At 49.1% G+C, this 25,629-nt stretch overlaps 1 pseudogene; it reads right to left on the reverse strand.

Moving 5' to 3' along the window:
• Positions 1-1,360: 1,360 nt before the first annotated feature.
• Positions 1,361-25,409, reverse strand: LOC146201317 (uncharacterized; annotated as a pseudogene).
• Positions 25,410-25,629: the final 220 nt, after the last annotated feature.

Genomic DNA, 25,629 nt, shown 5'->3' on the forward strand with positions numbered 1-25,629 from the left:
GCACTGGGCGCCGTTGCGATGCTGCCGCGCCGTCGGGAACGATCTCGTTGTTCAATTGTCCTAGTCCGCGAAGCACCTTGTACGGGCCGAAGTATCGGCGTAAAAGCTTTTCGCTCAGTCCGCGGCGGCGAATCGGCGTCCAAACCCAGACTTGATCTCCCGGCTTGTACTCAGAATCGCGTCGTCGTAGGTTGTAACGTCGGGCGTCGGTTCGCTGCTGATCTTTAATTCACATCTGGGCGAGTCTTCGGGCTTCCTCTGCACGTTGAAGTAGGCGGAGACGTCCAGGTTCTCCTCGTGGGTTACGTGCGGCACCATTGCGTCGAGCGTCGTCGTGGGCTCCCTGCCGTACACAAGGCTGAACGAGGTCGCTCTCGTCGTCTCCTGGATTGCCGTGTTATACACGAAGATCACGTACGGCAAGATGGCGTCCCAGGTCTTGTGTTCAGCGTCGGCGATCACGTCCGCGATCGCTTTGTTCAGGCGCTCCGTAAGGCCATTGGTCTAGGGATGGTGCGCATGTTGTTCGTCGATGGCTTGTATTACTGTATTCCAGGATGGCTTGCTTCAACTCTGCCATAAACGCCGTTCCCCTGTCCGTGACGAGCACTTCTGGGACGCCGTGTCGCAAGAGAATTTGTGCGACAAAAAAATTTGGAGACTTCTGCCGCAGTACCATTGGGCAGTGCTTTTGCTTCGGCGTAGCGGGTAAGGTAGTCGGTGGCCACGATGATCCACTTGTGACCCGCAGATGACGATGGAAAGGGGCCGAGATCCATCCCAATTTGTTGAAAAGGCAGGGTTGGGGGCGGTATCGGGTTCAGTAGCCCAGCTGGTCTGATCAGCGGCGTCTTGCGTCGCTGGCACTCACGGCACGTTTTCACGTAATGGGCAACGTCGGCAGTCAGTCGTGGCCAGTAGTACTTCTGGATTCGATGCAACATGCGCACAAACCCGAGATGCCCTGTTGTTGGCTCGTCGTGTAACTCGAAGAATTTCCCGCCTGAGGCTTTTAGGCATGACAAGAAGCTGCGCGGTCTTGTTGGGAGCGAAGTTCTTTTTACGAGGACGTCATTGCTTAAGGCGAACGACGATAACTGATGCCTAAACAGAGCAGGAGGGGAAGCGGTCTTGCCTTCCAAGTAATCGACTAGGTCTTTCAGCTGAGGATCTGATCACTGCTGTTGTGCAAAACAGCTGGCGCTTACTGGCCCCAGAAAGGCGTCGTCGTCGTCGTCCTTCGGGGGTGGTGGTGGTGAAAAACATTTATAAGATAATATTTACATGAGAGAGAGAAAAAAAAGAAAAGGTGGGAGGCAGGCCTTAAGGCCCAGCCTCTTACAAAGTTTAGGAGGGGCCCCTAGTCCGGGACTTCTATAGCTTCCTCGGCAGCTCGGGCCCTAGCCACGAGAGCACGTTGGCTCTCCAAGGTAGAGCAGCCGAGCAGGGCAGCCTCCCAGCTCTCTCGGGTGGGTGAAGGGAAAGGGAAGTAAGCGGGGTTAGAGGGGCAAGCCCACACCATATGGTACACATCTGAAAATGCCCACCCACAGTGCGGGCATTCGCCATTAAAAGCCGGATTGAAATACTGCAGTACTGCCGGGCACAGAACTGTATTGGTGAATAGACGAAGGATCCAGCGCTCCTCAGTTTTAGTTAGTCCTTTAGCGGGGGGGGGGGTGAAAAAGACAGTGTCGAGTTTTGTACAAGTCAGCAATTTCTTTGTAGGTAATGGCCGGATTGGGTTCCAGTTCCTCAAGCGGCGAGAGTTGAGGCGATGCCCGGTGGTTAAGCGCGCGGGCTGAGGCGTCTGCGGCCTCGTTCCCCTCGAGTCCCGCATGTGCTGGGGCCCAGATGACGACACGTGTGTCCGGGCGATCCGGGTACTCGCATCTGCGGAGGATTTCGGCGGCGCGTTGCGAAATGCTCCCTTGCTTCAAATTTCGACAAGCTCCCCGGGAGTCAGTGATGATAACCCTGGAGTCATGCTCTGCAGCGGCCAGCGCTATGGCGACCTCCTCTGCGTGTGTGATGTTTTGGGCGCGGAAAGTGAGTCCCTGAATGTATGTGTTCTGGTGGATGACCGCGGCCGTGTACCGCTCTCGATGGTGTGGGCCAGCAGCATCCGTGTAGAGGACTCCGTGACGAGAGCCGTAGCGCTCTTTTAGGTTCACCGCACGCGCTATGCGACGGCCCTCGTGAGTCTCCTTTGTCATGTTTTGTGGCAGAGGTCGAACCTTGAGCGCGTAGCGCCAGTCCTCTGGAACTTCGGTTCGTTCCTCTGTTCGCGCATTGTAAGCAATGTGCAGGCGGTCTAGGAGGCGTTTGCCTGCAGGTGATTTGCTTAACCGCAAGTATTGGTTGCTTAAGTGCGCCTCCTGCAACTCTGAAAACGTGTTGGTCATCCCTAGAGCAATGAGCCTTTGATTGGACGTCGTTATGGGGAGGTCGAGGGCGGGGTTATAAATTTTGCGAAGGGTCACCTCTAGGGCGCTCTCATCACATTTCCACAAGTGGAGGTAGGTTGCCGCATAGAGTATCCGGCTGGTCACGAATGCATTGGCCAGCCTCAGGGCGTCTTTGCATCGTAACCCCCCCCCCCCGCTTGTTAGATACCCGACGGACCATGCGGCCCACCTTGTATCCAATCTTGCGGAGCTTCTGCAAGTTTGTGTCAATCTTGCGGTTGCAGTGAATAAAGAGTCCCAACACTCTTATCTCATTTCGTTCAGGGATGGGGCCGCTAGCAAGGGCAAGGGCAATTTTAGTGGTACACTTCGGGTTGGGCCGGAGGTGTACGATTTCTTATTTGGTCAGAGAGCATTCCAAGCCACAGGGACGAGCATATCTGTCCACGATAGTCGCCGATTGTTGCAGGTTGACCTCGATCTGCCCTAGCGACCCATGTGTTGCCCAGAGCTTGATGTCGTCGGCATACAGAGCATGCCTGATGCCTTTGACATCATTAAGCAATGGTGGGAGGTGAGCCATGGCGAGGTTAAAGAGGAGGGGAGAGAGGACCGCTCCCTGTGGAGTTCCTCGCGTACCCAAAAGGCCATGCTCCTGGTCTTGGATACGTATATAGAATTGCCGATCAGTGAGGAACTGTCGGATGTACCTAAACGTGTTGTGTCCACAGTTTGTCTGCGACAAATGTGTGAGGATGATGTCGTGGGTTACATTGTCGAAGGCCCCTTTGAGGTCCAAGGCGAGGACCACCTTGTCGCTACTAGGATATTCGACCGGAGCCAAGACTTCTTTGTGAAGTTAGAGCAGGACGTCCTGCGCGGACCGGTGTGGGCGGAAACCGCACATTGTGTCCGCAAAGGCGGCTTTAAGCTGTAGATATTGAGAGAGTCGGTCCCTGACTATGGTTTCCATCGACTTCCCCACACAAGAAGTCAATGAAATGGGTCGAAGGTTTTCGATGTTGATGGCTTTTCCGGGTTTCGGTATGAAGGCGACTAATGCAGTTTTCCAATACATTGGGAGAGGTGTGCCCCCTTCCCATATGGCGTTGAAATAGTGTAGAAGGCTCAGGTATGCCGAGTCCGGGAGGTTAGCAAGGAGCTTAACCGTCACTCTGTCCCGTCCGGGGGCTGTGCCACGTTTCATTTTTCCCAGTGCCGCTTTTAGGTCGTGGAGCTGGAATGGTCTATCCAGCTCCTCATTCTCAGAGCCTGCATTTGAGTATGCTGACCCGCGGGAGACCTGGATGCTACAGAGATATTTGTCTCTCAGCGCTGTAGCCAATTTAGTGGTGTCCCCATGGAAAGCATGAATAGCTCTCTGAAGGTGTTTCTGGGTTTCGTTGCGTGTTTGGTTCGGATCAATCAATGCGCGGAACAGGCGCCATGTGCTCCGATTCGACATTTGTCGAGCCGCGGTGTTGCAGCGGTCTACCCAGTTTGAGTCAGCGAGTTGGGCCGCATACTCGGCTGCCTCTTGGGTGAGTGCCGCTATTCTAATTTTGAGTTTGCGGTTATGCTTCTGCCGGCGCCATCGGCGGATGAGACTATGCCGGGCCTCCCAGAGGTGCAAGAGGTGGTTGTCCACCTCTGGCGTTGCCTCCGAGAGTTGAACCTGTTGTTCAACCTTACGAAGCTGGGCCACCAAATTTTGAGACCAGGATTCATAGCCCTGTTGGGCTATAGGCTCAGAGTTATACTTCGATTCGAAACGTGTCCAGTCTGGGAGTTTAGCTTTTTGGTGGGAGCGTGTAAGAGGTTTAGTGCGGAGTGTTGTGATGAGGATGCAGTTGTCGCTCCCAAGTGTTTCCTCGGTGGTGTGCCACTCCGCATATCTTATGTTTTTGGTAAATGTAAGGTCTGGGCACGTGTCCTGTGTCACTGCGTTACCTATCCGAGTGGGCATAGCGGGATCCGTGGGGAGGGTTAGGCCCAACGTGGAAATAAGCTCCGCCAGCTTTCGTCCGCGTTTCTCCCCCCTACGGTAGCCCCAGAGAGTACTGGGTGCATTGAAATCCCCCCTTCGGGGGAGCGTTGACGGGAGCGCGGGATAAGCAGTCTGCGTCGGAATGCTTGCGGCCCGACTTATAGACTACAGTCACGTCAAATTCTTGAAGTCGTAGGCTCCATCGGGCAAGGCGGCCGGAAGGGTCCTTCAAATCAGCCATCCAGCAGAGCGCGTGGTGGTCGCTTACCACCTTGTATGGTCGGCCGTATAGGTATGGACGAAACTTCGATATAGCCATTGTTCTTTTTCGTATTTTGTTTGTGTGTCCAGTCTTTTTATTTATTTTATTTATTTATTTATTCAGATACCCTAAAGGCCCGCTGGGGGCATTACATAGGGGGGGGACATAAGCCAGTATACAATTCATTGTTAAAGAAACAATCAATCAAACAAACAACAAAAAAGATCAAACAGAGCAATGGAGATGGTGAAGTAGCACTCGTAAACAACACACCCAGAGATAACATAGCATTATATCCTAGAAACTGAGTTTAATGCAATCGCGGGGAAAATTCATGCGAAAGAAAGCAGACAGCGGTAGGAAAAGAGACGGCAGAGTGGTCCAAAACATTTACCGTGAGTGTAATGATTCAAGGTAGGTTTTCAATGCTGACTGAAATAAAGATGATTCTGTTATCGTGGCGATTCTGGGTGGCAGTTCACTCCATTCTTTTATTGATAAGATTAATGGTGAATGTTTGTACTTTTCCGTCCGGGCAAAAATGGGTTTAACTTTACGGGCATGATCACCGCGATGTGACGTATGAGGGGCTGGAGAAATATGAGACCGGGTGAACGGAGTGCTATTATGATAAAGTGTATGAAAATACAATAAACGGGTGATTTTTCTGCGCACTGATAGGGATGGCATGTTGAGTGTTTCCTTCAGAGATGAAACGCTTTGATATCGTGAATAGGATGACAAGATGAATCGAGCAGCTTTATTTTGGACGGATTCAAGAATGTTAGTTAGGGTGATTTGATAAGGGTGCCAAATTATTGATGCATAATCCAGAGAAGGACGTACAAGGAAATTATAAGCTTCAAGTCTTGTGTCCCTGTTGGCGAGACATAAGCGACGCTTGAGAGAGCCAAGTTTCTTTTGTGCTTTAGACGTAATTTGCTCTATGTGGTCAGTCCATGTTAATTTAGAATTTAGGTAGACGCCAAGGTATTTAATCGAGGAGACCGAGTCTATTAAACCATTATTAAATAGTGTAGATATTGGGAGAAGACTTTGAACCTATGGAAAACTTTATATGTTTAGTCTTTTCTGCATTAATTTGCATCTGCCAGTTGCAGCACCATGCCGTTAGCTTGTGTAAGTCAGATTGCAAAGTAGTTGTGTCGTTAGGGCTGCTTATATCTCTGTAGATTATACAATCATCGGCAAAAAGCCGAACTGTAGAAGTAATATTATCAGCTATATCATTAATGTATATTAAGAATAAAAGCGGGCCTATTACCGAACCTTGAGGGACACCAGACTTGACTGGTGCTGGACTGGAAATAGTACTGTTCAGTTTAACCGCCTGAAGGCGATTGGTGAGGAATGCTTCAAGCCATCTTATTGTCTTATTATCTAACTCCAGATTGCGTATTTTCATTAGTAATCGTTTATGAGGTACACGGTCAAAAGCCTTTGAAAAATCGATTAAGATGCCATCCACATAATGAATCAGATGCAATGAAGAGTGAATGTTACTAGTTCGTAAAGTTGAGTCTGGCATGCAAGCTTCGGACGGAAACCGGGCTGATTGTTTATCAGCAAATTGTTTTGGTTCAGGTGGGCCATAATGTGGGAGTAAAGAATGTGCTCGAGCAGTTTACAACTGATTGAAGTTAGCGAAATAGGCCGGTAGTTGCTGAAAAGTGTATTATCGCCAGATTTAGGTATTGGTAGAACGTAGGCTAATCTCGAGTCATCAGGTACACATCCAGAATCAATCGATTGTTGAAATATAAGGGAAAGTATAACAGCTGAAAACTCGCTTGTTAGCCTTAAAAGTTTAGCACTCACGCCGTCGGGCCCTGGGCTAGTCTTCAACGGTAGACGGTATATAGCGCACTTCACGCCATGGGCGGTGATGATAATGGACGGGTATGCCAACGGGATGCTTAGCCTGGGGAGCGTAAGGGAATCGGAGATTTGATGTTCTTGTGTGAATACGCTGGCAAAGTGCCTGTTAAAGTGTTCGGCGCACTCCTCTGGTGGTAGTATGCTGCCATCTGTCCCTGTCATGGCTGGAATGGACTGATTTTGCTTAGGATTTACCATATTCCAGAACTTCTTAGGATCTGTTTTTAAAAGATTTGGGAGAGTGCAATTAAAATATTTCTCTTTCGCATCAGCAACTGTTTTTTCGGCAAGCCTGGAAATTTCCTTGTATTTCTGCCAATCTTCATGGGCATTTGACCGACTAGCTTTTCTATACGCTCTCTTCTTCCTGTTTAGGTGTCTTCCAACATCCCGCGAGAACCATGGGTCGCTTTTACGAGATGTTATTGTACACTTGGGCACACATGAATCTTCTATATATTTTAGCTGATCTCGAAATAAGCACCAATTTTCATTAGTTGAACGGCTCGCGAAGCTGGAGTAAAACTCGGTTAAAAAACTATCTAACATGATATTTATTCTTTCGGTATCTGCGCGCGCATAGTTTAGTATTTGTTTTTTTATTTTTGTTTTTTCAGTGCGAGGTAGAGACAATGAGCAATGAACGGCTCTGTGATCGCTGATGTTTTTCATGACTTGAGTACATGCAAGGTCAGGACTGTTTGTCAGGATGAGGTCTAATATGTGATTTCCGCGAGTTGGTTTATCGACTACCTGGGTGAGGTGATGGTAGTGAAGGCAGTGAAGAAACCGAAGATTTTCTGCGCGATCATGCTGTGTGTTAATAGATGAGGTGCTCCAATCTATGGCTGGATAGTTAAAATCACCGCATATGACTAGAAAACAGCGTGGAAATTTGATCGAGATTTGATCAATTGCGTCACTGAACAGTTCAGAGAAATTAGAGCGGCAGTCTGGCGGTCGGTAGCAAGCACCAAGGACACAATGAATGTGCGAAAAGTGAACAGAGACCCAGATTATTTCTAGAGGCGATTCAATATCTATGAGCGATGGTTGGAACTGTTCCTTTACCGCAATAAGCACTCCTCCTCCTCTAGCCCCGATCCTATCTCGACGGAAAAGTACAAACGACGATGGGAACATTAGTTCGCTGCTGGCGATGTCATTAGAAAGCCAAGTTTCAGTTCCCACAAGGATATCGGCAGAACAATTGTGAATTATTGTTTTTAAAACATCAAGTTTACGAAATATGCTGCGGAAATTTGCCAAGAGCAGAGAAATCGGATTTGGTGTGGCCGTTTTCTTACGTGGTTTTACATACTGTCATTCAGTGGTTTCCTCTTGGTTTTGAGAGTCAGAAGTATCGATTACAGTAGCAGAGGCGCTTTGTTCTTGCACATGAGGGGCAGAGATACGAATAACACAGTCTGAGGCTGAATCATAGCGATAAATGCCGCCCCTCATGTGTAGTTTGTTGTAGCGCACACTGAAACGCTCGTTGGCACTGCGTTGATCCTTGGCGAAGTCGCGTAGCCTTTTTCTTTCGTAAACAACTTTAGGAGAAAAATCCTCATCCAACCAGACTTTTGGTGTTTTGACATCCTTTAACTTGAATGCATTACTTAGAACTTCGGTTTTAGACTTAAAGTTAAGGAATTTAACTATGATTGGCCGATGACTATCAGCACGACGCTGTCCTAACCGGTGGGCTCTTTCGATGTCGCCGACTTGAATACCAAGATAGGTACCTATAAATTCGTTGACAATGCGCTCGGATTCAGCATATCCTTCTTGTTCGACTTCAGGAAGGCCTTTGATGATCAAATTATTTATTCGCATGCGGTTGTTCATGTCCTCTACCACACCAATCAATTCACTGTTTGTTTTGTTAATGTTCACCTTGCATTCCTGCACAGAGTCGCTCATTGTGACAAGGCCGTTTTTGAGCCCCGATACACCGGTCAGACATTGTTCAATAGTGGACACTCGCACATTTATGGAGTTGATCTGCTGATTGATTTCTCTTAACGACGTAGTGGTTTCAGCGTGGCACTTTTTTAGCAGCGTGAGTACATCGTCAATCTTAGGACCTGGGTTAGCCTCTACGTCGCCCGCACAGAGCATTGCAATACACATGGATAAGATAAGCGAAGAAGTTTTAGGGCACAGCATACGTAGAAGGCCACATTCTGAAGCGAAACGCTCATTACGGGGGCAGTGAATTGACCGACGAGCAAAAAATGAACCAATGCGAGCACGGTACGTACACACGTCAATACCCATTTAAGCAAATATCAAGACACAGTAACAGGGATTGGCAGCCACTGACGTCAGGAACTTTGAAAGAACAAAAAAACAAAATGCCTACCTATAACAGCAAAGGACACGAGTTACACATGTGCGGTTGTGGCTGCGAATCCCAGGGCGATGATGCCAGGCGGTGGTTTTTATAGGGTTTGATGGCGCGGCGACCTCTTGTGGTTGGCCGGCGTCCCTAGTCACGGTGCGGTGCAGGATGATCGCCGGTCCTCAGCTGGCACACCTGGGAGCCAGATAAGATGGCGAGCTGGTCCTCGGTAGATAGCAAAGATGAATCAATAGGGCTTGGCTGGCACGAGGCAAGGTACGCCGATCTATAACAGCAAAGGACACGAGTTACACATGTGCAGTTGTGGCTGCGAATCCTACCTCTTTTTTTTCGTTCTATTGCTAACACTAATGTGTACGACACGAAATGAAGAGTCCAGCAGCGCAAATAGAACGCGTGTGAGCAGATAAGGCGGAGCTGCTGTCTCTTGACAGGTGAGCTGTTCACTGCGGCCGTGTTTGGTTTCATTTGTATGCTTGCCGGCCGGAACGAGTTACCCACTTGCTGCACGCACTGCTATACCGTAACGTTCAATCTTTTTTTTTTTGTCTGTCGTTTCCATGTGGTTGAAGAATGCTATAAGTTGTGGAAGAAGCTCCAAGATCACTTTACCCGCGAACGGTCGAGGCTGCGAACGGGAAGCAGACGGCCCGCGGGTCGCCGATCTTTCTGTGTAGCTCCGAAGAGAGCCGCTGACGGTGCGTAGCGCGGAAGTATAAAGGGGATACATTTCGTCTGGCGTAGCGTGACTGACCGCGAGCGACGCTTGCGCGGAACACGTCGGACTATTGGGACTATATACGCGCCTAGCCTACATAAGGGGAGAAAACCTGGGCCAGGGGGCGTTGCACCGCTCTGTGCGGCGCAGCGCCCAGTTGACAGCCGTGTGGTGCGGACGCGTGTTCCATCGCTCCTCCGATTGCACGTGGCTACCGGAAACGGACGGACTGGCGACAGCGGGAGCTTCCGAAGCGTCAAACAGATGAGTTCTTTCTTTTGTTAATTTTATTTCGCTTTCAGCTAGTTAGGTTAAGTGCAGCCTAAAGAATAGATTTTAGCTCTTTGTCCTAGCGGCCTGGTTTTTCGTGCCGGCAGTTAGGTTTTTTCGGCGTTCATTTTTTAACTATTGTGTTTAGATAAATAATTTTTTTTTCTAGGCTATTCGCTTTCGCAGAATTGATTTTAACGCGTGTTTGCTAGTCGTTTCTTTTGTCTTCTTTTGGCAGTTTCTATATTCTGAGAATTCGTAATAGATATAGTTCAGTCGATACATGCTTAAGATGTGCAATCAAAAAACGGTAAAGTGTACTCAGTGTGAGGCGCAGGTTAATCTCAAGGAAACGCGCTTTGACTCTGTAGGTGAAGCGGAAGGCAGCGACTTTTTGTGTCGGCGTTGCGTGCTGAGTGCGCGCTTAGATAGATTTGATCAAGAAAGGGGCGGTTTAGTGTCTCGTGTGGATGATTTAGAAAATTAAGTACGTTTGTTAAGGACAGAAAATCAGAAACTGCTTCGACAGCTTCCTCAAATGGAAAAAAAAAGGCCGACTTCATCCTTGGAACCAACGAGGACGAACATTCCAGTGCGGGCCACGTGGCTGGGACCAGCACTGGCATGGAAGGCATAAGCAAAGTAGGTCAGGCGGATTGGAACCCACAGAGCTATTTAGAAGCAGCTACTAAGAAGCCGGAAAAAATGAAAGAAGTAAGGAAGAAAGAAAATCCCAGAGAGAAGGACACAGGTAACCGAAAGCAGGAGCTAACAGTTGGGAGAGGGAGAGAGAAGGCCCAGGTGCTTATCGCCGGAGATTATAGCATGAGCAGGTGCAAGCGAGACATCTTTGAACGTGTAACGGGTGATAAGAGAGTCTTATTTAGAGCCTTCCCAGGGAGCACAATCAGGGCAGTGCTGAGAGTAAAAATAGGCTGATGAAAAAGTAGAAAGGTAGGCTTGAAAATCAATATGCAGAAGTCTAAGGTAATGTTCAACAGCCTCGGGAAGGAACAGCAGTTTATATTAGGTAGCGAAGTACTGGAAGTAGTAGGCGAATATGCCTACTTAGGACAGGTAGTAACCGCAGATCCGGACCATGAAAAGGAAATAACAAGAAGAATAAGATTGGGATGGAGCGCATTTGGCAAGCACTCGCAGATTATGACTAGCAGCTTACCGGTATCGCTCAAGAGGAAAGTATACAAAAGTTGCATCTTGCCTGTACTCACCTATGGGGCTGAAACATGGAGGCTAACCAAGAGAGTTCTACTTAAGTTGAGGACAACCCAGAGGGCTATGTAACGAAAAATGGTAGGGGTAACATTAAGAGACAGAAAGCGTGCTGAGTGGGTCAGAGAAATAACTCAAGTTACCGACATTCTAGTAGAAATTAAGAGAAGAAATGGACATGGGCAGGACATGTAGTGCGAAGAGAGGATAACCGATGGTCGCTGAGGGTAACAAACTGGATTCCAAGGGAAGGAAGGCGTAGCAGGGGGCGGCAGAAAGTTAGGTGGGCGGATGAGATAAAGAAGTTCGCAGGGGTCAAGTGGATGCAGCTAGCGCAGAACCGGGTTAAGTGGAGAAATATGGGAGAGGCCTTCGCCCTGCAGTGGGTATAATCAGGATGATGATGAAAAATTCCGCAGAGCGCAGTATGGTGATAGTAGCTGCGGGGCTAAACGATGTCCTAAATTGTGACGCTGCAGGAGTGGTGGAAAGTTTAGCTAAGGGAGTTGACGATTTCAGAGAGATAGCACAGCAAGCGCAGATAGTTGTATGCACAGTACCAGAGGTGCTAGGATTGAACGGAAAGCTGGAAAAGGACGTGGTGACAGTTAATCAGGACATAAGAAAGTTAAGCCTGGAGAAGCGTTTCGAAGTGGTTGAGGTAAACAGGTATGTACATAAAGCAGGTTTTGGTAGGGCTTTTCAGCGAGATGGCATTCATTTTAACAGAAGGGTGGGAGCAGAGATCGGCTGGCGCCTCGCAGGCAGGGCTGTAGCTTTTTTTGGGGGTCCGCGAGGACTCCGTGCAGAGAGGTAGTTAGAAGTGAAGCAGAAGAAAGTGTAATAATGGAGGCTGAGCCCCCCACAATGGCAAAGACTAGGTCGAGAAAGAAAAGTACAAAAAGAACTTTAGCACTAGATCAGCTACATAAACATGCAAGGAGGTAGAAAAAGAGCGAAATGGCTAGAGATAGAACAGCAGTTGAAGGATGACAAAATAGGTGTGTACGCTCTTTTCGAGACTCATCTCAGGCATCTAGAAGATCCGCCGTTTATAGAAGGCTACGTCTGGGAAGGGTGCAATAGAACGAGAACGGAAAAAAAGGGTGGAGGGGTAGGTATGTTGATACACCAGGAGACAAATTGGCAAAGAATTAAATCATCTTGTAAAGAACATATCTGGGTATCAGGAACAATTGCCGGATAAGGACATGGCTAAGGGTAGTTTATTTAGGAAAAGGACATCAATGCAGGCAAGAAAACAAGGATCTTGTTGAATGTCTCAGTGACGATATAAGCCAGTTTGGAAACAGGGCAATTATTATTCTGCTGGGGGACATAAACGGCCACATCGACGATCTGGATGGATACACGGAGTATAACGGAAAGCTAATGCTAGGTTTCTGTGAGCGACACGATCTAGTTATAGTAAATAGAGAAACAAAATGTGAAGGCCAAATCACGTGGGAATTCCGCAACAGGCAGACGACTATTGACTACTGTCTAATGTCGCAGTAAATTTATAGCAAGGTCACAAAAATGGAAATAGACGAAGAAACGGAGTGTAGTCTGGGAAGTGATCGTAAACGCATTAGTCTGCAGATGGGGCCCTTGATGAAAAGAGAAATGGAACTTGGACAAAAAGTAAACGCGAAATTAAACGACGATCAAATAGCGCAGACAGCAGCAGACATAGAGGAAGCAACAGAGAAAAGCCCCATGGAAGACTGGGATTATGAACGGGTAGAACTACTCATAAGGAGTAAAATTCAGGAGGTTAAAGTAGCAAACCGCTAGAATGGAAAGAGGAAGCCACGGAGCTGTTGGAATAAGGAAATCAGGGAAGCTATTGAACAACGACGGGCTGCTTCAAGGGAACACCGAGTGCCAAAGAAAGCACAGGTATCTCAGGAGGAAATCGACCACAAATTGGAATCATATTGACAAAAGAAACTTGAGGTACAGGCCCTTGTCCAAAGTAAAATAAAACAGTCCACTGATCGCTGGATGGCTGACATACACGATACCTCTAGAGGCGGAGCAAGAAAATTCTGGAACCATATAAGCTGGCTAGGGAAAAGGAATCAAAGAAAGCAAGATCGGATTCAAGATAACGAAGGAAATTGTTTAAAGGGAGACAACGCAGTGAACTACACTACATCAGTTATAGCCGAGTCATTTAAAAGCGACGATAGGGTAATATCCGCAAATCAGGAAACAACACAAGGTAGCAGAATACAAAATAGCTTAGAACTGAGCAATCTAAACTGGAAAAAGGCAGAAAAAAGTATTCCTAAAAAACATCTACAGGAACAGATGGAAATTCGATCAAGCTGATTAATGAACTTGGATGCACATTAATGAAGGATGCACATAAAATCCTACAGGCCGATTACCATAACATTTGTTATGTACAGGTTGTCCATGCAGGCGGTGAAATTAAAGGTGCAAGCATGGGTTGAAAGTAACAAGATACTCGGAGAACTTCAGAACGGCTTTAGAAATGGTAGGCGCTTAGATGATAGCCTATTCGTGCTTACCCAATGCATCGAAATGTCTAGACTGGAAAATAGACCTTTGTATTTGGCCTTCCTGGACATAAACGGGGCGTACGACAACGTAAGCAGGGAACTCCTGTGGAACATATTAAAAGAAGGTATTGGTTATGAGATAATAGAGTTCCTACAGGATATTGTCACGTAGTGGTGACGAGGTCGACGACACAAATGAAGGGGTCGATGATTGCACTAAAGAAACCTTTATTTGGGCTGACTTGCGCCCGCAAAAGAACTAAGCAACTCGGCGGCGGCGATAACAATAAACGCGCTCGTCGGTCGTCGAACAAAGAATGCTCGTCACACTCGTCAACGCTCAATTTAAAGGCTGCACAGAACAATCTAGATAACGTCGCAAACAGCTACCAGCACGGGCTGGAACATTGTGGAAAGACACCCGAGTGGCCGGAACCTTCGAGACAGATCTCGGTGCATCTTGCGCTACAACAAAACTGATAAAGGTGTGACTCGCGACATCGAGCATTCACAAACAAAGATTACGGAACTGATACGCGGTCCAGAATCAGAGTGATAAGCCTGTATGCCGGCGGCTGCTAAAAAACAACAAATACTGTTTTGAAGGTTTCGCGGCATTACTCCCCCCTTAAAAAAAACATCGCCTCGATGTTTCAAAACAAAGAAACTTAAACATAAGCACTGCAAAGTTTAAATACCACAGATTCTTTAACGCGCGTAATATGGCTTCAGTCGTACAACATGTACAATTTCTGGGCGTGCGCATCGCCGTTGTGATGCTGACGTTCCGTCGGGAATGACTTCATAGTCCAGTGGTCCGACGCGGCGAAGGATTTTGTATGGCCCAAAGTATCGACGCAACAACTTTTCACTTAATCCGCGACGGCGAATCGGTGTCCAAACCCACACTTGGTCTCCTGGATTGTACTCTGCGTGGCGTCGTCGCAAATTGTATCGTCGGCTGTCGGTGCGCTGTTGGTCTTTAATACGCAGCCGTGCGAGTCGTCGGGCTTCCTCTGCACGCTGCAGGTAGGCGGCGACGTCAAGGTTGTCTTCGCTGCTTACGTGCGGCAGCATTGCGTCGAGCGTCGTCGTGGGCTCCCTGCCGTACACAAGCTTAAACGGGGTCGCTCTGGTCGTCTCCTGGACTGCCGTGTTATACGCGAAGATCACGTACGGCAAGATGGCGTCCCAGGTCTTGTGTTCAGCGTCGACGTACATAGCGATCCTGTCCGCGATCGTTTTGTTCATTCGCTCCGTAAGGCCATTAGTCTGGGGATGGTACGCAGTTGTTCGTCGATGGCTTGTGTGACTGTATTCCAGGATGGCTTGCGTCAACTCTGCCGTAAACGCCGTTCCCCTATCCGTGATGAGCACTTCTGGGGCGCCGTGTCGCAAGAGAATTTGTTCGACAAAAAATTTGGCGACTTCTGCCGCGGTACCATTTGGTAGTGCTCTTGCTTCGGCGTAACGGGTAAGGTAGTCAGTGGCCACGATGATCCACTTGTTACCCATAGACGAAGATGGAAAGGGGCCGAGGAGATCCATCCCAATTTGTTGAAAGGGCAGGATTGGGGGCGGAATCGGGTTTAGTAGTCCTGCTGGTCTGTTCGGCGGCGTCTTGCGTCGTTGGCACTCACGACACGTCTTCACGTAGTGGCCAACTTCGGCAGGCAGTCGCGGCCAGTAATACTTCTCCTGGATTCGACGCAACGTGCGCGCAAATCTGAGGTGGCCTGCTGTGTGCTCATCGTGCAACGCCTGCAGAATTTCTTGCCGAAGGGTTTTAGGCACTACGAGAAGCTGCGCGGTCTTGTTGGGTGCGAAGTTCTTCACGAGGAGGCCATTGCTTAACGTGAAGGATGATAAATGTCGCCTGAACACACCAGGAGGGGAAGCGGTCTTTCCTTCCAAGTAATCGACTAGCGCTTTCAGCTCAGGGTCTGATCGCTGTTGTTCTGCGAAACTGCTGGCGCTTACCGGTCCCAAAAAGGCGTCGTCGTCATCGTCCTTCGGGGGAGCATCGACGGGAGCGCGGGATAAGCAGTCTGCGTCGGAATGCTTCCGGCCCGACTTATAGACTACAGTCATGTCAAATTCTTGAAGTCGTAGGCTCCATCTGGCAAGGCGGCCGGAAGGATCTTTCAAATTAGCCAGGCAGCAGAGCGCGTGATGGTCGCTTACCACCTTGAATGGTCGGCCGTATAGGTATGGACGAAACTTAGAAGTGGCCCAGATGATTGCAAGGCACTCCTTCTCTGTCGTCGAGTAATTGACTTCGGCTTTTGTGAGGGATCTGCTAGCGTAGGCGATTACTTTCTCCTGTCCGGCACTCTTCTGGACAAGAACGGCTCCTAGGCCCACACTGCTCGCGTCGGTGTGAATTTCGGTCTCGGCATTTTCATCAAAGTGGCCAAGTACAGGAGGGCATTGCAGGCGGCGCTTGAGTTCGTCGAAGGCTTCACCTTGCGGCGTTTCCCATTTAAAAGGTACGTCAGCCTTTGTAAGCTGCGTCAACGGTTCGGCAATCCGCGAAAAGTTTCTGACAAATCGTCGATAATAAGCGCACAGCCCAAGGAATCGGCGCACAGCTTTCTTGTCGGCAGGCGGTGGGAATTGTGCGATTGCAGCTGTTTTCTCCGGGTCTGGGCGAATACCGTCTTTGCTAACGATGTGACCTAGGAACCGGAGTTCTTCGTAGGCGAAGTGACACTTCTCTGCTTTTAGCGTTAGTCCCGATGACTTGATGGCTTCCAGCACTGTCTGTAGTCGTTTTAGGTGGTCTTCAAAGTTTGACGAGAAGACAACAACGTCGTCCAAATATACCAAACAAATTTGCCACTTCAAGCCTGCCAGGACTGTGTCCATTACTCGTTGAAACGTGGCTGGTGCGGAGCAGAGGCCAAATGGCATCACCTTGAACTCATAAAGGCCGTCCGGTATGACGAATGCGGTCTTCTCGCGATCTCTTTTGTCGACCTCAATTTGCCAATATCCGCTCTTCAGGTCCATCGATGAGAAGTACCTTGCATTGCAGAGCCGGTCGAGAGTGTTGTCGATGCGGGGAAGCGGGTAGACATCCTTCTTCGTTATGCTATTCAAGCGGCGGTAATCAACGCAGAAGCGAAGTGTGCTGTCTTTTTTCTTGACCAAAATGACTGGCGCCGCCCAGGGGCTGTTCGAGGGCTGGATTACGTCATCACGCAGCATTTCCTCAACTTGATCGCGAATGGCCTGGCGTTCTCGCGGCGATACACGATAAGGGCTTTGGCGCAGAGGTCGGGCTTGTTCGTCCGTTATAATGCGGTGCTTGGCCAGTGGTGTTTGTCGTACCTTCGATGATGACGAGAAGCACTCCCCGTAGCTTCGAAGAAGACTGAGAATCTGGTCTTTCCTGCTGTGGGTCAATGCCGGGTTGATGTCAAATTTGGGCTGACGAAATTTGTCCGGTGCGTCTTCCAGCGTTTGGTCGTGGAGGGCGAATACATCTTTGAGGTCGGCTAATTCGTCGAGAAAAGCGATCGTCGTGCCCTTGTTAAGATGCCGGTATTCTTCGGTGAAGTTTGTTACCAGCACCTGAGCTTGACCTCTCCGGAATTTCGCGATGCCTCTTGCGATGCCGACACCTCGTTCTAAGAGCAATTGGATATTTCCTTCGACGATGCCTTCAGCGGTTTCGATGTTTGCGCTACCTACGCAGACTGCGATGCTTGATCGGGGCGGGACGGTCAATTCTTCGTCGAGGACGTTTAGAGCGATGTGTTGCATCGACGTCGTCGTAACAGGAATGGCTTTGTCTGCAGAGAGCTTGATGAGCTTGGATCGCAGGTCGATGATAGCCCTATGTTCATTTAGGAAGTCCATGCCTAAAATCACGTCGCGGGAGCACTGCTGCAAGACCACAAAGCTGGTGGGGTAAGTACGCCCATTTACGGTTATTCTTGCAGTGCATCGTCCCGATGGAGTAATCAGGTTGCCACCTGCGGTGCGAATCAGCGGGCCATCCCAAGCGGTGGTAACTTTTCTGAGCTGAGAGGCTAATGGTCCACTAATGACTGCATAGTCAGCTCCGGTGTCTACTAGGGCAGTGACTCTGCGACCGTCGATATCAACTTCAAGGTCACTTGTTCGCGTCCTCGCATTGCACGTGGGCCTCAGTGTCCGATCTCGGCTCCGTCGTTTCTTCAGGTCATGGCCGGGGCATACCGTAGTTACTGCGCTGGCCGGCGTGGTCTGCTTGCGGTATGGTCGTGATGTCGTCGATGACGTCGTGTGGAGCGGCGGTGGAATGGCTGCGTCGTCGTTAGTGGTCGTTGGCGGCGGAGGATGTTCGTCTTTTCGCCATTGAGCAACCTCACCTCCAAAGGTTGCTCTGTTCAGTTTCCCCTGCGCGGGCTTGGGGACCTTCCGCGCATACTCTCATCATAGGTACGGCCTGGCGACGCAAAGCGGGCCCTGTACGGCGATGGAGATCTGAACCGACGGCTTGATGGCGCAATTTCACCGCTACGCAGATAGTTGTCAATTTCTTGTGGTCGTTCACCTGGGCGTGGTCGTGGAGCGTCGACTGCAAATCCGCGGAGACCGATTCGTCGGTACGGGCAGTGTCGCAGATTGTGGCCGGCCTCACCGCAGTGGAAGCATAATGGCCGGTTGTTCGCTGTCCTCCATGCGTCGCACTTCCTGGGGCTTGGTGGTCGTTGGTAGGCTTGGCGGGCGGGGGCCAAGGGGCGGCTTTCAGGAACAGGACGGTAGCGGCGAGGGCTCTGAAAGCCATCACGTCGGGGCGGAGGGCGACGTAATGCACCAGCGTAGTTTATCGCTGTTGCCTCTTGTGCTGGAACTGTCGCAGCCATCGCTTTAGGAACGCCCAGCGCCTGCTGAACTTCTTCACGGACGACGTCCGCGAGCGTCGAAACCTGGGGTTGTTGCGATGATGGCAGCATTCGGCGGAGCTCCTCTCGCACGATCTCCCTGATTATGTCCCGAAGGTTCTCTCCGCCTGCAGATGCGGTGGGGTAGTGGCATGAGTAGTCTGGTTGAAGTGGTCGCTCGAAGTGGCGCATCCGGGTGTCCAACGTCTTCTCGATGGTCGATGCTTCACTTTCAAATTCTTCCACAGTTTTCGGCGGGTTCCGGACAAGCCCCGCAAAAAGCGACTCTTTAACTCTTCGCATTAGGAATTTCATTCTCACCTTCGGTCATGTGAGGGTCGGCGCGGCGAAAGAGGCGCTTCATTTCCTCTACGTAGACCAGGACGGGCTCGTTTTGTAGTTGAATTCTTGATTGGAGGAGGGCCTGAGCTCTTTCTTTTCGGACAGAACTTGTAAAGGCCGTCAAGAACTGTGCTTTGAATGTCTCCCAATCCTTGAACGAAGTCTCGTGATTTTCAAACCAAATTCGGGCATGTCCTTGAAGAACAAAGTAGACCTGCCTGAGTTTCGCAGCGTCGTTCCAGCCGTTGAAATCTGCCACACGGTCGAAAAGGTCCATCCAATCTCCCGCATCTTCATCCGGTAGTCCATGGAAGCAGGGGGGCTCACGGGGTTGGACGAAAACCACCGGTGCTTTAGGCTGGGCCATCGTCGATGCCTTCCGAGATCGAATGTGGTCAGGCAGTAGACCGTGTTCAGGTTGTAGGCCTTGAAGTCGGCGGCTGGCTCGGTGACCTGTAGGCTGGTTTTCCAGGTCGTCAGGAACACGGCTTGGGTCTTCCTTTGAAGGATCAAAGGCAGCACCTCCACCAGATGTCACGTAGTGGTGACGAGGTCGACGACACAAATTAAGGGGTCAATGATTGCACTAAAGAAACCTTTATTTGGGCTGACTTGCGCCCGCAAAAGAACTAAGCAACTCGGCGGCGGCGATAACAATAAACGCGCTCGTCGGTCGTCGAACAAAGAATGCTCGTCACACTCGTCAACGCTCAATTTAAAGGCTGCACAGAACAATCTAGATAACGTCGCAAACAGCTACCAGCACGGGCTGGAACATTGTGAAAAGACACCCGAGTGGCCGGAACCTTCGAGACAGATCTCGGTGCATCTTGCGCTACAACAAAACTGATAAAGGTGTGACTCGCGACATCGAGCATTAACAAACAAAGATTACGGAACTGATACGCGGTCCAGAATCAGAGTGATAAGCCTGTATGCCGGCGGCTGCTAAAAAACAACAAATACTGTTTTGAAGGTTTCGCGGCAATATATACCGGGATAACAAAGTAGAAATTACCTGGGAAGGGATAAGAAGTACGGAAGATGTCAAAGTATGCAAAGGATTAAGATAAGGCTGTCCTCTATCACCGCTGCTGTTCATGCTTTATATGATAAACCTGGAACGGAGGATACAAGACAGTAACCTAGGTTTTAACCTGCCATATAGTTTAGGTGGAAAGGCGGTAGAGCAGCGCCTCCCCGTTTTGATGTATGCAGACGATATTGTGCTGCTTGCTGAGAGTCTGGAAGAATTGCAAACTCTAGTTGAGTATTGCGGAGACGAAGGGGAAGCTCTAGGCTTCAGTTTTAGCGCAGTTAAGTCGGGTCTGATGATTTACAACGGCTCAACTGATCAGGGTCTTAATATACAAGGCCATGAAATACCCGCAGTAGCAGAATAAAAATATCTGGGAGTATGGGTAAACGAAGGACTGGCATACATTGGAAAGCATGAGCAATCTCTTAAAGCCAAAGGACGAAGGAATGCCGGGATAATGAAGCATAGGGCATTGTGGGGATACAACAGGTATGAGGTTTTGAGGGGTATTTGGAAAGGAATTATGATGCCCGGACTTACTTTCGGAAATGTGGTTTTGTGCCTAAAATCAGAGGTACAGTCGACATTAGAAATAAATCAGAGCCGTTGGACGATTAGCACTAGGTGCCCACGGCAAAACCATAAATGAGGCGGTACAGGGAGATATGGGCTGGGCATCTTTCGAAGTACGGAAAGCTCAGAGTAATATTTTTTTTATATGGAACGCCTGAAAAAATTGGACAGTACCAGATGGGCAGCTAAGGTACTTAAATACCTGTACTTAAAAGACGTTGACTCTCAATGAAGGAAAAGAACTAGGAAACATGCTAGTCACAAGGACGGAGAAAAAATATGGCCGATTTGAATAGTTAATAAAATACGAAGTAGGTGCTTAGCACCGCTTATCCCCGCTATACCTTTCATGCATACACTTCAGCGATTTACACTCTTTCCAAAATCTTCCCTCAGCTCACGCAAGAGGGGGCCAGCAGTCACAAAGACAAACAGCGCCGGCGGTTACGCTTCCAAAACACACAAACCTAAGGCCCAAACATTGCGATCGCTGCCCTTGGTCGGTTGCACCTGGGCGGCGGTTTCAAAGGGACGTATGTCCAGGCATCTTCCCGAGAAGGCACCGAAAGCAGCTCCCTCTGCCGCGCATTCTCCACAGCCCGTGTTTCGCCGCGTTTCGGAGATTATGGCCTTCGCGCCCTTTCCCCTCAAAGCGAGAGACAGAGCACAGAGCAGTTAGCGACGAACCGGAACACGTGCGCGACCGAGACACTTCCGCATTCACGCCGACGCTGAGTGTCTAGAGCCGTTTCGTGAGCACGCTCGGCATGTTTCCTCGTTCTTTGTGCTTCTAAATTCTTGCACCGTTTTGCTGCAACACCAAATTCAGTAGACTCGCGTTCCCGCTGCCTTCGTAATCGTTGTGCTTCAGCACGTCGAACCCGGCAAACCTGCGCCGCAATGCCACATGGACCGGCTTCGTCCATTGCGACGCGAAGCAAACGCACACACGCTTGTGCAACGCTGCCCTGGCACGGTCGCCACGTCCGCAACTGACACGCCCCTCTCTCACTGTCTTACTCTCTAACTGGGTGCATCATGCTGTCGCTCCGCCCCCTCAGTGTTAGATCGCGGGATGTAGTCGTCGCCACTTTCACTTCCTCCTCTCAAGTTCGGGGAGATTTGGATGGACAGATAAAAATAGAAGCTTCTACTACACCTCCGCGGCTGCTCCACCTCCTCAATGCTGAGACGCGCGCGTAGCCGCCTTCTCTTTCTCCGCTTCAAGTTCACGAAGAGAGAGAGAGAGAGAGCGGCTTCGGAGAGACCCGGCGAAATCCGTGATTGCGGCTAGTAGTGCTACGCACTAATAAAGAGCATTAAGCAACAGGTGAAAAACACAGAAGGTAAAAATTGGATAAATTTGATGGAAAAGAAACAGAGTGTGGAATTATATTGAAAGTGGAAAATGCAGATCACGAAGGAGGCTTTCTTTGATAACTCAAGAGGCAGTGCCCTACTGTTTGAAGCTAGATCAGGGTGCCTTAGAACACGCAGCTACAAAAAGAAATTTAACAATGGAGATGACGCATGTGCTGTATGTGGTAACTACAGTCAAACAATTGACCATATCATACTCGAATGTAATGGTATCCTTCCGGAAGTTGATGCAGGCGCAGTCACTGTTCCTGAAGCTCTGGGGTTTAGAGATACCAGTGGCCGGGTGAATAAACCGGCGGTGGAAACTAGCAAAAAACGACTGGAAGATCGATGGCTTACAAGCAGAGAAGTGACATAATGTTAGTAATGTAGAAACAAAAATTTAATAAATAGAATGATGGTTTAGTTGACCAATCTAAATAAATAATTAAGATATAGGGAGAAAAATCAGCATGATAGTTACTGCTGCCACCCTGTTTCAAAGGGGATGCTCCTATATTCTATCCATCCATCCATCGTCAGCGCCCTCCATGGAGGCCCCGTCAAAACCTCTGCGCAACGCGGCCGCGTCGTCTGCTCCCCGCCGCATCGAAAAGCATGCTGTCCTCTTCTCCGCGCTGCTTTCCAGTACGTGTTCGCGCGCGAGCTCGGTTGTTTCCTCCTCCGGCCGCGTTCTGGCCACCGTCGCTTCAACAAAGGGGCAAAAACTGGAATGAAAAAGTGACGGCGCGCTTTTTCGCAAAACTTGTGTGGAAACGGTAACGGGATGGTTGTCGGCTTTTTTTTTTAGGTATCTCGTACCGCTCGTATCTCGCACCTCTGTTTGTATCTGGCGGTGCCGCAGCAGCCATCGCGGAACCAAGTCGGCCTCAAGAAACAGATATACGTCAATAATGCCATCACTTGGTGCTTGTAAAGGAAAAACACACACGTCAATCGTTCTATCCTCATACGCGATCCAGCTTCGGGAGCTCAAAACTGCGCATTCGCTAGAGGAGATAACTAGGAAATGCACATCGTAGCTGTGGAATTAAGCAGACAAAGATTTACTTGGAGAGATATCCCCGCCTGCATGGAAAGTCGTCAGGCATTTCCTCGCTCTTCGTCTCGTGGAGAGAGGAAACTGCCGTAAAAATGGCATCCCTCTGCTTCTCGTTAGGCCGTTAAGAAACCCCTCATCGTTAAAGGTAGATAGGTCATTGATTTCGGATGTCAGCGCCGCAGCAGCGAACTCCCCCTGACCGCTGTGAGCAGGAACCAAAGGGTAAGACGGCATGCTTTGTGCCTTTGTAAGGAATGCGTACTAAACGCGCCGAAAGCAGGCACCACAGCGCCAGTAGCATCGCCTAAAGCGTCTGTCCACAAAGAGTTGAATAGGCCCCTTTCAAGTGAGCAGTCACAAATGGAAAGGAAGCTCCCCAACCAGCGCCCGGAGCACTTGTCGCTCTGTACACTGTATCAATTCTCAATGAGAAGGCTGGACCCTTCATTCTCTGAACAACATGGACAGAGACATCAAGAGGTGCCGTCTCAAGTCCTTCAAAATATCTGTCGCTTGCCTCTGCCTTCCAGTAGCGAATTAGCGTTCATGTTTTCTTTTTAATGTCTGATCCTGCCAACAAGCACTCTTTAAAAACAATGTCCGTGACGATCAAATAATCATAATTTCTCGCTTTCGAAAGCACCGATAAAAAACATGCTTCCAGCCAGCCTCTATGTCAGCCGGGGCACAGAAAAAAGCAAGAACAAGAAACCCCACTGGCAAAGAGCGCCGGCTTTGCGCGCGCAGACGCGCGCCCATCCCACCTCGTCCTCGCCCTCCTTCTCCCGCTCCACGTGCACGCGCGGATGCCTGTGGCACGCGCTCCCGAGCGAGCGGGCTGCGCAGACTCCGCAGACAGCCGTGCGCAGCGCGGGCGCGGAATCGCGTAGCCATGACCTTCGAGATCACCTCCGCGAACACACGCGCGGGGGTGATCTCGGAGGCCATGGCGTAGGCTTTGTAGTTCCTCTCCCCTCCGCTAGAAACCGAGCGCTGGCGTCGCGGAGGAAACTCCAGCTTTGGTTCCCTCACGGCCGGTCTCGTGGGAGAGAGCGCGCGCTATTTCTTAGGGCCTTCTCAATCGCCGCGTGAACAATGGGAACTTTTCTCCTTGAGTCACGCTCTCCGCCGCCGCAAGGGGCGCGACCTGCTCACTGTTCGCTCCGCATCTGCTTCAGTGGCGGCGGGTGGCTTTTGCCTGGTTTCGCGCTGTCGCCCGCGGGTTTCGTGGTGAGTGCAGCCCCTAAATGAAAAATTACAGAAGGTAGATGCTGCAGCGGCATCTTGTCAGCGTGCTACGCACGTGAATGGAGTCTTTATATTAAAAAACACTGTCGCTTAGCAAACGCTCGACAAGCATATGACATGTATTGCGGCATGGTATCTACTTTTGCTCATTTTAATCTTAATTTTTTCCCAAGCTTGTACAAGAAGAGGAATAAAAAAAGTGAATGAGCAGTGATCACATCGAAGCTTCTTCAAGGCAAACATAACAGCAACAATGGCAAAACCGTCTTTCAGCGCTAGATGAGAAACCATCGAGGTAACACCGAAGATGAAAATAATTGTATAAAAATGTAATGTAAGTTGCACAATGCTTACATGACATAAAGTATTAGTATAACGTCAGAGTAAACGCTTTTAAGTTTTGTTTTCAATTTTGCTATAATTTATAGACCAGCAAATGTTTTATGTTGTATTATAAACATTATTTTAATTTTGCAAATAAACGTTGGTTTAATGAAATGTTTACATGATATCATGATTATTTCATGAAAACAACAGGAAATCTATTTCAAGCACTAATTCCTAGCAATATTTTCATTCTTTTTCTAGTATGTTTTTGAACTAATAGTTCCTTGTAACTATCTGTGCAGTAAGGCCTGCCTTAGAGAGCAATCGCTGCCCCATTATTTTGGTAGAATGCTTTGCTTATTACACATGCGCCACTGTTACTCAAGGGACACTCCTCAATAATGGATATAAAAGCTTTTCTCTGTGCTATTTATTCAACGGTGACTATAGGAGTTGTATGTCGCTCTGTATTGCGCGCCTAGGCACCTAGTGTCGACACCGACGAAATCATTTCAGCTCTGCCGCAATCAGTAACCGAGGAACTGAAAGAAGTGATGGTATCTCCTGTCATCCCATTACCCACTGTCACGTATTCTGGTTTAGCTTACGTCGCTGGATACATTGTGAAGTTAATCAGTGACTTCGGGTTTGACGCTTGTGCTATCCTTCTTGAAACCAGCGAAAGAAGCAGCCCCATGTACACTATTCTGCGAGGACAAGCTTCTAGCGGACCGCATTATCCAAAACCAGAGTTTGTAGCTTTCTTGGACAAGGTTGTGTCTCTTTTTGAAAAAGCTGTCGTGCACCTACCATACACAAATGTCCTTGAAGTCCGACAAATCTTAATCCAGCCAGCACTTAAGGACTCACCTTGGCTGAGTTGTCCGGAAGGCATTGACAATTGCCATGCTATAACGTCCGCTTCTTTAATATGTGAGAAATTTCTCAGAATACTTCTTGTCAATTATGCTAAGAAGGTGACAGACAGGAACGAAAGGCCAGCTCCTTATGTGCACAAACCGTCCAGAAAGATTTTGAGACTTTAATTTTCTAGCCGCATGTACCGTTTTGATCAATGAGTGCAATGAGTCAACTTTGAAGGACATTTTTTTTATTGCTTGCTGCAAT

The sequence above is a fragment of the Amblyomma maculatum genome, chromosome 2 (assembly GCF_055883805.1).
Source record: "Amblyomma maculatum isolate TAMU_Amacu chromosome 2, ASM5588380v1, whole genome shotgun sequence".
NCBI lineage: Eukaryota > Metazoa > Arthropoda > Arachnida > Ixodida > Ixodidae > Amblyomma > Amblyomma maculatum.